At 39.8% G+C, this 10840-nt stretch overlaps 1 protein-coding gene across 12 annotated transcripts in view; it reads right to left on the bottom strand.

The window, feature by feature from the left end:
• The window catches only part of TLR7 (toll like receptor 7), a 140412-nt gene that overhangs the window by 40460 nt on the left and 89112 nt on the right, over positions 1-10840 (bottom strand). For all 12 annotated transcript variants that reach the window (XR_010319733.1, XR_010319730.1, XR_010319731.1 and 9 more), the window contains one exon: positions 2358-4803. The gene's annotated coding sequence lies outside the window, so the exon portion shown is untranslated. The remainder of the gene's footprint in view (positions 1-2357; positions 4804-10840) is intronic.

Here is a 10840-nt window from a genome sequence, read left to right as displayed (position 1 = left end):
GCTCTGGAGGAAGGTCCTTGTCTCTTTGAGCTTCTGCTCCTAGACGATCTCCACGTGGCTTAGCATCTCTCTTTCCCCTTCTCTGCTCACTCACATGCTTGTTTAATCTTTTATATCTCAAAAGAGATTGACTCAAAACATACCCTACACTAATCCTTTCCATTAACATAATAAAGACAACGCATTCCCAGATGGCATTATAACCTCACAGACATAGAGGTTATGATTTACGACACATATTTTGGGGGGACACAATTCAATCCATAACAAAGGGACTAATGAATAAGCTTCAGGTCTCCCTAGAGCCTCCCCAACCCCAAATAAAGGACTGGGTTCTTTAATGAAAGAACGGAAAAGTTCCTCTGTTGCTCTATAGCACTGATTCTCAGCTTTGGGTACACGTCGGACACATCTGGGGATTTTTAAAGCTACCAATACCCAAGCCCACCCCCAGATATTCTAATTTCATCAGTCTAGGGTTCAGCCTGAGCAGCAGGACTTTTTAAAGGTCCCCTGTGATTCTCATATGTAGCCAAGCTGAGAACCTCGGCTCTGAGGCCAGGAGTCTCCTTGGTCCTTGGCCTCCACCTGCCACCAATGGGTGGAAAACCAAACCCATTGCCGTCGAGTTGATTCCGACTCCTAGCGACCCTACAGGACAGAGTAGAACTGCCGCATAGGGTTTCCGAGGAGGGGCTGGTGGATTTGAACTGCCGACCTTTGGGTTAGCAGCCGTAGCTGTTAACCACTGCACCACCAGGGCTCCAATGGGAGAGAGGTGGGGCGTATTTCCAAGTTTGGTTTGATTTCATTGCTATTCTATTTCCCCCTCTCTTATAATGCAGTTATATTGGCTAACACAGCAATTTACAAATATCAAGTAGATTAAAGACACAATTCCATCTGCGTCTCTAGGCCAATTGGCCCAATTCTATGTGGGCCCTTACAGTCATTCTGTAAAGTATCAAAAAATTTGAGTGCGGAATTAACTTACCTTCGAGATCTATAATGGACGTTAAATGGATGTAGAAATTTAACTTCAAGAATATACATGCAATGGTTGTAAAACAATGACAGCATGATCTTTAGAATATAGATAAGTTACGTTTTGGATAAGAGTCTCTTGAGATCAGATTTTTCAAGCAATGAATTTCCTCGAAAATATATCACTTAAAAATAATTGTAAAGTTTATCAACCTGACAGTTCTTTTTTGATTTTTTTTTTTGTGTGGTGAAATGCATATAACAAAACATTTGCCATTTCAACCATTTTTACATGTACAATTTAGTGACATTAATTACACTCACCATGCTGGGCAACCGTCACCGTTATCTATTTCTAATTTTTCACCACCTTGAACAGAAATTCTGCACCCCTTAACCAATACCCCTCTTCCCCTCTCTCACCGGCCCCTGGTAACCACTGATAGACTTTGATTTCTATGCATTTGCTGACTCTAATCTGACAGTTCTTGACAATAACAAAAACTGCTGTATCTAGGCACTAGAGAACAGTAGTTACAGAAAAAAACATTTAATAGTAACATGTTATTTAAAAACTCTGAGCAAGAAAAGTAACAATTAATATTGATCTTTAACCTTTCAATTATATATTAGGCTCCAGCTTCCCCTAGACACTGGCAACTGACCCACATATGAGAAGAGAGAGTCTGCCCTTTTACTGTCTCCAGCAGGGCCAGAAAGTAACATTCCAGTGTGTCTCAGATGGCTGCTCACATTCCATTCTAATTTGGAATTTTCTTGTTTTCCTGTTCAGATTAATAGAAGTACTACTGCATTTGATTTTCAAAATGCCCTACCTAATTAGTTTGTCTGTTACCTGTCTATCAGTTTGTTGTACTGTGGGGGCTTGCATGTTGCTGTGATACTGGAAGCTATGCCAGTGGTATTTCAAATACCAGTAGGGTCACCCATGGTGGACAGGTTTCAGCAGAGCTTCCAGACTAAGACAGACAAGGAAGAAAGGCCCAGCCATCTACTTCTGAAAATCAGCCAATGAAAAGCCTATGGATCACAACAGAATATTGTTCTACAAGATGGCTTAGGACCTGGCATTGTTTCATTCGGTTGTACCTGGGATCCCCAGGAGTTGGAGCCAACTTGAGGGCAACTAACCACAACGACAATTTGTTTGTATTAATGTGCACACAAATCAAGGAGCAGCCCAGCCCAAGCCACTTTATCCACATTTAGAATTATTTCAATACATAACCTTTTTATACTTATTTTCCCACTCGTTACTTTCTTTGTTAGCACCATTTGCCACCAAGCCATATTTCTGTGTGAGAACTCATGATTTGTTGTAAAGCTTTGTTAAAACAATGGAAGTGGCTTACCGTTTTTCTGCTGATGTCCTTTCTACTCTCGGACTGCAAAGCCTGCAGCGCTGTAGGGTTGGTACCCTCTAGGCAGGAGGTGCAGGCAAAGAAAAGAAACTGCTAACTTCCTAAAATTAGAGCTTTACCCTCAGCAGAGCCTATCACGTGGTTTGCAGAAGTTTACACGGGAAGAAGGGAACTCGTGATTTCTTAACTGTTGCTAAATCATTTGTTGACTGAGCTTCAGAATTTCAAAACTGAAATGGGAGGGGGGTGTGAGGTTATTTATAAAGGGTTAAGTATAACCTAGGCCAGATATATGCGGTGTGTCTTTGTGTAGGTGTGTGCTGGTTGCGGGGGATGTCTGATACGATACCAAAATGTTAGCACCAGTTAGCTCTGGAGAGTGGGACTGGGGGAAAGTGAGGGAGAAAAATGAGCTTTTCCTTTTCCTAAAAAAGCTTTAGTGTCCTTTTTTTTTTTTTTATCGTACTTTAGGTGAAGGTTTACAGAGCCAACTAGTTTCTCATTAAACAATTTATGGCCAAACCCACAACATAGCAACACTCTCCCCTTCTCGACCTTGGGTTCCCCATTACCAGCTTTCCTGTCCCCTCCTGCCTTCTCATTCTTGCCCCTGGGCTGCCGTGCCCGTTTAGTCTTCTTCTTCTGTTTTTTTTTTTTTTTTTTAATGAACCTGTCTGAAGGGTGAAGCTTTGGCTGAACCTCAGGAGTGACTTCAGTACTGAGTTAAAAGGATGTCCGGGGGGGCCATACTCGGGATTTCTCCAGTCTCTGTCAGACCAGTAAGTCTGGTCTTTTTCTGTGAGTTTGAATTTTGCTCTACATTTATCTCCAGCTCTGTCCGGGACCCTCTATTGTGATCCCTGTCAGAGCAGTCGGTGGTGGTAGCCAGGAACAACCTAGTTGTGCTGGAGTCAGTCTGGTGGAGGCTGTGGTAGTTGTGGTCCATTAGTCCTTTGGACTAACCTTTCCCTCGTGTCTTTGGTTTTCTTCATTCTCCCTTGCTCCAGACGAGGTGGGACCAGTGGAGTATCTTAAGATGGCCACTCACAAGCTTTTAAGACCCTAGACGCTACTCACCAAAGTAGGATGTAGAACATTTTCTTTATAAACTATGTTATGCCAATTGAGCTAGGTGCCCCCTGAGACCTTGGTCCCCAGCCTTAGCCCAGTAATTCAGTCCCTCGGGGAGTTTGGATGTATCTATGAAGCTTCCATGACCTTGCTTTGGTCAAGTTGTGCTGACTTCCCCAGTATTGTGTACTGTTTTACCTTTCACCAAAGTTACCACTTATCTATTGTCTAGTTAGTGTTTCTCCCTCCCCACTCTTCCCCTCCATCAAAGATTGTTTCTTTTTGTGTGTAAACCTTGCCATGAGTTTTTATAATAGTGGTCTCATGCAATATTTGTCCTTTAGTGATTGACTTATTTCACTCAGCATAATGCCCTCCAGATTCATCCATGTTGTGACATGTTTCACAGATTCATCATTGTTCTTTATCTTTGCATAGTATTCCATTGTGCGTATGCACTGTAATTTGTTTATCCATTCATCTGTTGATGGGCACTTAGGTTGTTTCCATCTTTTTGCTACTGTGAATAATGCTGCAATGAATATGGGTGTACATATGTCTATTTGTGTGATGGCTCTTATTTCTCTTGGATATATTCCTAGGAGTGGGATTCCTGATCGTGTGGTATTTCTATCTTTTTAAGGAAGCGCCATATTGTATTCCAAAGTGGTTGTACCATTTTACATTCTCACCAGCAGTGCATAAGAGTTCCAATCTCCCTACAACGTCTCCAATATTTGTTAATTTGTGTTTTTTGGTTTAGCGCCAGCATAGTTGGGGTGAGATGGTATCTCAATGTAGTTTTGATTTGCATTTCTCTAATGGCTAATGATTGTGAGCATTTCCCCATGTGTCTGTTAACCACCCAAATGTTTTCCTTGGTGAAGCATCTGCCCATATCCTTTGCCCATTTTTTAATTGGATTATTTGTCTTTTTGTTGTAGAGGTGATGGATTTTCCTATAGATTTTAGAGGTTAGAACTTTGTCGGATTTATCATAGCCAAAATTTTTTTCCCAGTCAATAGGTTCTCTTTTACTCTTTTGGTGAAGTCTTTTGATAAGTATAAGTTTTTAATTTTTAGAAGATCCCAGTTACCTAGTGTCTTAGTTATCTAGTGCTGCTATAACAGAAATATCCCAAGTGAATGGCTTTAACAAAGAGAAATTTATTTCTTCACAGTAAAAAAGTAGGCTAAAAGTCCAAATTCAGGGTGTCAGCTCCAGGGGAAAGCTTTCTCTCTCTGTAGGCCTTCTCATCAATCTTCCCCCAGACTGGGAGCTTCTCCACGCAAGGACCCCAGGTCCAAAGGACGTGCTCTGCTCCTGGCACTGCTTTCTTGGTGGTACGAGGTCCCAAACTCTCTGCTTGTAAGATAAAAGGTGGTGCAGGCCATAAAAAAAAATACCCCAGGGAAACTCCCTTTACATTGGATGGGGGATATGGCCCAAGGGTGTTACATCCCACCCTAATCTTCTTTAACCACAGGCAGAGATTATGATTTACAACACATAGGAAGATCACAAAATGAAGGACCATCACACATGGCCTAAAGAAGTTGACACATATTTTATGGGGACACAATTCAATCCATTACATCTAGCTTATCTTCTGGTGTTTGTGTATTGTTAGTTAAGGTTTGTGTCCTATTTATGCTGTGTATTAGGGCCTCTAATGTTGACCCTATTTTTTCTTCTATGGTTTTTGGTTTTATATTTAGGTCTTTGATCCATTTTGAATTATTTATTATGTATGATGTAAGGTATGAGTCCTGTTTCATTTTTTTGAACAGATGGACATGCAGTTTTGCCAGCAGCATTTGTTAAAAAAGACTGTCTTTCTCCCTATTTAATGGACTTTGGGCCTTTGTCAAAGATCAGGTGATGGTAGGTGGATGGGTTTACATCTGGATTCTCAATTCTGTTCCGTTGGTCAGTGTGTCTGTCATTGTACCAGTACCAGGCTGTTTTGACTAGCTGTATAGTAGGTTCTGAGGTCAGGCAGTACAAGTCCTCCTACTTTATTCTTTTTTCTGTAGTGCTTTACTTATCCAGGACCTCTTTCCCTTCCATATAAAGTTAATGATTAGTTTTTCCATCTCCTTAAAGAATGCCGTTGGTATTTGGATCAGGATTGCATTGTATTTATAGATTGCTTTGGGCTGAATTAGCATTTTCACAATGTTGAGTCTACCTATCCATGAGCATGGTATGTTTTTCCATTTATGTAGGTCTTATTTGATTTCTTGCGGTAACGTTTTGTAGTTCTATTTGTATAGGTCTTTTACGTCCTTGGTTAGATTTATTCCTAAATTTTTTGTTTTTTAGGGGTATTATAAATGGTATTGTTTTCCTCACTTCCTTTTTTTTTCTTTTTTTCCTTTCTTTATTTTTTTTTAATAAACTTTATTTTAGACAGTTTCAGATTTACAGAAAATTGAGAAGACAGTACAGAGTTCCCACGTACCCCATACCCAACTGTCTCTATTATTGACATCTTACATTTGTACGGTACATTCATCACAATTAATGGACCAGTATTGATACATAATTATTAACTGAAGTCCATACTTTATATTTCCTCAGTTGTTCCCCAATGTCCTTTTTCTGTCCGAGGATCCCAGCCAGGACAGCACACACATTTAGTGATCACATCTTCTTTCAGCTGTGGCAGTTTGTGAGACTTTCTTTCTTTTAGATGACCTTGCCATTTTTGAGGACTGGTCAGGTATATAGTAGGATCTCTGTCTATTGAACTTTGTCTGATGTTTCTTTTTTTTTTTTTAATAATTTTTATTGTGCTTTAAGTGAAAGTTTACAAATCAAGTCAGTCTCTCACACAAAAACCCATATACACCTTGCTACACAGTCCCAATTACTCTCCCACTAATGAGACAGCCTGCTCTCTCCCTCCACTCTCTTTGTGTCCTTTTTGCCAGCTTCTAAGCCCCTCCACCCTCTCATCTCCCCTCCAGGCAGGAGATGCCAACATAGTCTCAAGTGTCCACCTGATCCAAGAAGCTCACTCCTCACCAGCATCCCTCTCCAACCCATTGTTCAGTCCAATCCATGTCTGAAGAGTTGGCTTCAGGAATGCTTCCTGTCCTGGGCCAACAGAAGGTCTGGGGGCCATGGCCACCGGGGTCCCTCTAGTCTCAGTCAGACCATTAAGTCTGGTCTTATGAGAAATTTGGGGTCTGCATCCCACTGCTCTCCTGCTCCCTCAGGGGTTCTCTGTTGTGTTCCCTGTCAGGGCAGTCATTGGCTGTACCTGGGCACCATCTAGTTCTTCTGGTCTCAGGATGATGTAGTCACTGGTTCATGTGGCCCTTTCTGTCTATTGGGCTCGTAATCGCCTTGTGTCCTTGGTGTTCTTCATTCTCCTTTGATCCAGGTGCATCTTAGATGACTGCTTGCTAGCGTTTAAGACCCCAGACACCACTCTTCAAAGTGGGATGCCGAATGTTTTCTTAATAGATTATGCCAATTGACTTAGATGTTCCCTGAAACCGTGGTCCCCAGACCCCTGCCCCTGCTACGCTGGCCTTCGAAGCATTCAGTTTATTCAGGAAACTTCTTTGCTTTTGGTTTAGTCCAATTGTGCTGACCTCCCCTGTATTGTGTCCTGTCTTTCCCTTCACCTAAAGTAGTTCTTATCTACTATCTAATTAGTGAATACCCCTCTCCCACCCTCCCTCCCTCCCCCCCTCATAACCACAAAAAAATGTTTTCTTCTCAGTTTAAACTATTTCTCAAGTTCTTATAATAGTGGTCTTATACAATATTTGTCCTTTTGCAACTGACTACTTTCACTCAGCATAATGCCTTCCAGGTTCCTCCATGTTATGAAATGTTTCACAGATTCATCACTGTTCTTTATCTATGTGTAGTATTCCATTGTGTGAATATACCATAATTTATTTATCCATTCATCCGTTGATGGGCACCTTGGTTGCTTCCATGTTTTTGCTATTGTAAACAGTGCTGCAATAAACACGGGTGTGCATGTATCTGTTCGTGTAAAGGCTCTTATTTCTCTAGAATATATTCCAAGGAGTAGGATTGCTGGAAAAAAAAATTTTTTTTATGGTAGTTCTATTTCTAGCTTTTTAAGGAACTGCCAAATTGATTTCCAAAGTGGTTGTACCATTTGACATTCCCGCCAGCAGTGTATAAGTGTTCCAATTTCTCCACAGCCGCTCCAACATTTATTGTTTTGTGCGTTTTGGATTAACGCCAGCCTTGTTGGAGTGAGATGAAATCTCATTGTAGTTTTGATGTGCATTTCTCTAATGGCTAATGATCGTGAACATTTCCTCATATATCTGTTAGCTACCTGAATGCCTTCTTTAGTGAAGTGTCTATTCATATCTTTTGCCCATTTTTTAATTGGGTTATTTGTCTTTTTAGAGTTGAATTTTTGCAGTATCATGTAGATTTTAGAGATCAGGCACTGATCAGAAATGTCATAGCTAAAAACTTTTTCCCAGTCTGTAGGTAGTCTTTTTACTCTTTTGGTGAAGTCTTTGGATGAGCGTAGGCGCTTCATTTTTAGGAGCTCCCAGTTATCTAGTTTTTCTTCTACATTCTTTATAACATTTCGTATACTGTTTATGCCATGTATTAGGGTTCCTAGTGTTGTCCCTATTTTTTCTTCCATGATCTTTATCGTTTTAGATTTTATATTTAGGTCTTTGATCCATTTTGAGTTAGTTTTTGTGCATGGAGTGAGGTATGGGTCTTGTTTCATTTTTTTGCAGTTGGATATCCAGTTATGCCAGCACCATTGGTTATAAAGACTGTCTTTTCCCCATTTAACTGTTTTGGGGCCTTTGTCAAATATCATTCAGCTGCTCATATGTGGATGGATTTACGTCTGGATTCTCATTTCTGTTCCATTGGTCTATGTATCTGTTGTTATACCAGTACCAGGCTGTTTTGACTACTGTGGCGGTATAATAGGTTCTAAAATCAGGTAGAGTAAGGCCTCCCACTTCGCTCTTCTTTTTCAGTAATGCCTTATTTATCCGGGGCCTCTTTCCCTTCCATATGAAGTTGGTGATTTGTTTCTCCATCTCATTAAAGAATGTCCTTGGGATTTTGATCGGAATTGCATTAAATGTATAGATCGTTATTGGTAGAATAGACATTTATATAACGTTAAGTCTTCCTATCCAAGAGCAAGGTACATTCTTCCACTTATGTAAGTCTCTTTTGGTTTCTTGCAGAAGTGTACTGTAGCTTTCTTTGCATAAGTCTTTTACACCTCTGGTAAGATTTATTCCTAAGTATTTTATCTTCTTGGGGGCTACTGTAAATGGCATTGATTTGGTGATTTCCTCTTCGATGTTCTTTTTGTTGGCGTAGAGGAATCCAACTGATTTTTGTATGTTTATCTTGTATCCCGATCCTCTGCTGAGCTCTTCTATTAGTTTCAGTGGTTTTCTGGAGGATTGCTTAGGGTTTTCTGTGTATAAGATCATGTCATCTGCAAACAGAGATACTTTTACTTCTTCCTTGCCGATCCGGATGCCCTTTATTTCTTTACCTAGCCTAATTGCTCTGGCTAGGACTTCCAGCACAATGTTCAATAAGAGCAGTGATAAAGGGCATCCTTCTCTGGTTCCCGATCTCAAGGGAATGTTTTCAGGCTCTCTCCATTTAGGGTGATGTTGGCTGTTGGCTTTGTATAAATGCCCTTTATTATGTTGAGGAATTTTCCTTCTATTCCTATTTTGCTGAGAGTTTTTATCATGGATGAGTGTTGAACTTTGTCAAATGCCTTTTCTGCATCAATTGATAAAATCATGTGACTCTTGTCTTTTGTTTTATTTATGTGGTGGATTACATTAATTGTTTTTCTAATATTGAACCATCCCTGCATACCTGGTACGAATCCCACTTGGTCATGGTGAATTATTTTTTTGATATGTTGTTGAATCCTATTGGCTAGTATTTTGTTGAGGATTTTTGTATCTACATCCATGAGGGATATAGGTCTATAATTTTCTTAGCTTGTGCTGTCTTTACCTGGTTTTTGTATCAGGGATATGGTGGCTTCATAGAATGAGTTTGGTAGTATTCTGTCCTTTTCTATGCTCTGAAATACCTTTAGTAGTAGTGGTGCTAACTCTTCTCTGAAAGTTTGGTCGAACTCTGCAGTAAAGCTGTCCAGACCAGGGCTTTTTTTTGTTGGGAGTTTTTTGATTACCTTTTCAATCTGTTCTTTTGTTATGGGTCTATTTAGTTGTTCTACCTGTTTGTGTTAGTTTAGGTAGGTAGTGTGTTTCTAGGAATTCATCCATTTCTTCTAGGTTTTCAAATTTGTTTGAGTGTAGTTTTTCATAGTAATCTGATATGATTCTTTTAATTTCAGTTGGGTCTGTTGTAATATCGCCCCTCTCATTTCTTATTTGGGTTATTTGCTGCCTCTCCTGTTTTTCTTTTGTCAGTTTGGCCAGTGGTTTATCAATTTTGTTGATTTTTTCAAAAAACCAGCTTTTGGTCTTAATTCTTTTAATTGTTTTTCTGTTTTCTATTTCATATAGTTCAGCTCTGATTTTTATTATTTGTTTTCTTCTGGTGCCTGTGGGTTTCTTTTGTTGCTCTCTTTCTATTTGTTCAAGTTGTAGGGATAATTCTTCGATTTGGGCCGTTTCTTCTTTTTGGATGTGTGCATTTATTGATATAAATTGGCCTCTGAGCACCATTTTTGTTCTGTCCCAAAGGTTCTGATAGGAAGTGTTTTCATTCTCATTGGATTCTATGAATTTCGTTATTCCATCCTTAATGTCTTCTATAATTCAGTCTTTTTTTGAGCAGGGTATTGTTCAGTTTCCAAGCGTTTGATTTCTTTTCCCGTTATTGATTTCCACTTTTATGGCCTTCTGGTCAGAGAAGATGCTTTGTAATATTTCACTGTTTTGGATTCTGCTGAGGCTTGCTTTATGACCTAATACGTGGTCTATTCTAGAGAATGTTCCATGTGCACTAGAAAAGGAAGTCTACCTGGTTGCTGTTGGGTGGAGTGTTCTGTATATGTCTACGAGGTCAAGTTGGTGGAGTGTGGCATTTAGATCTTCCGTGTCTTTATACAGCTTCTTTCTGGATGTCCTGTCCTTCACCAAAAGTGGTGTGTTGAAGTCTCCTACCATTATTGTGGCGCTGATAGAGTTTGTTTTATGTATCTTGCAGCCCTGTCATTGGGTGCATAAATATTTAATATGGTTATATCTTCTTGGTGTATTGTCCCTTTAATCATTATATAGTGTCCTTCCTTATCCTTTCTGATGTATTTAACTTTAAAGTCTGTTTTGTCAGAAATTAATATTGCCACTCCTGCTCTTTTTTGATTGTTGTTTGCTTGATATATTTTTTTCCATCCTTAGTTTGTGTCTCTAAGCCT

The sequence above is a fragment of the Loxodonta africana genome, chromosome X (assembly GCF_030014295.1).
Source record: "Loxodonta africana isolate mLoxAfr1 chromosome X, mLoxAfr1.hap2, whole genome shotgun sequence".
Classification (NCBI taxonomy): Eukaryota; Metazoa; Chordata; class Mammalia; order Proboscidea; family Elephantidae; genus Loxodonta; species Loxodonta africana.
The sequence above is the reverse complement of the archived record's forward strand: the minus strand, read 5'-3'. Positions and strand labels throughout refer to the sequence as shown.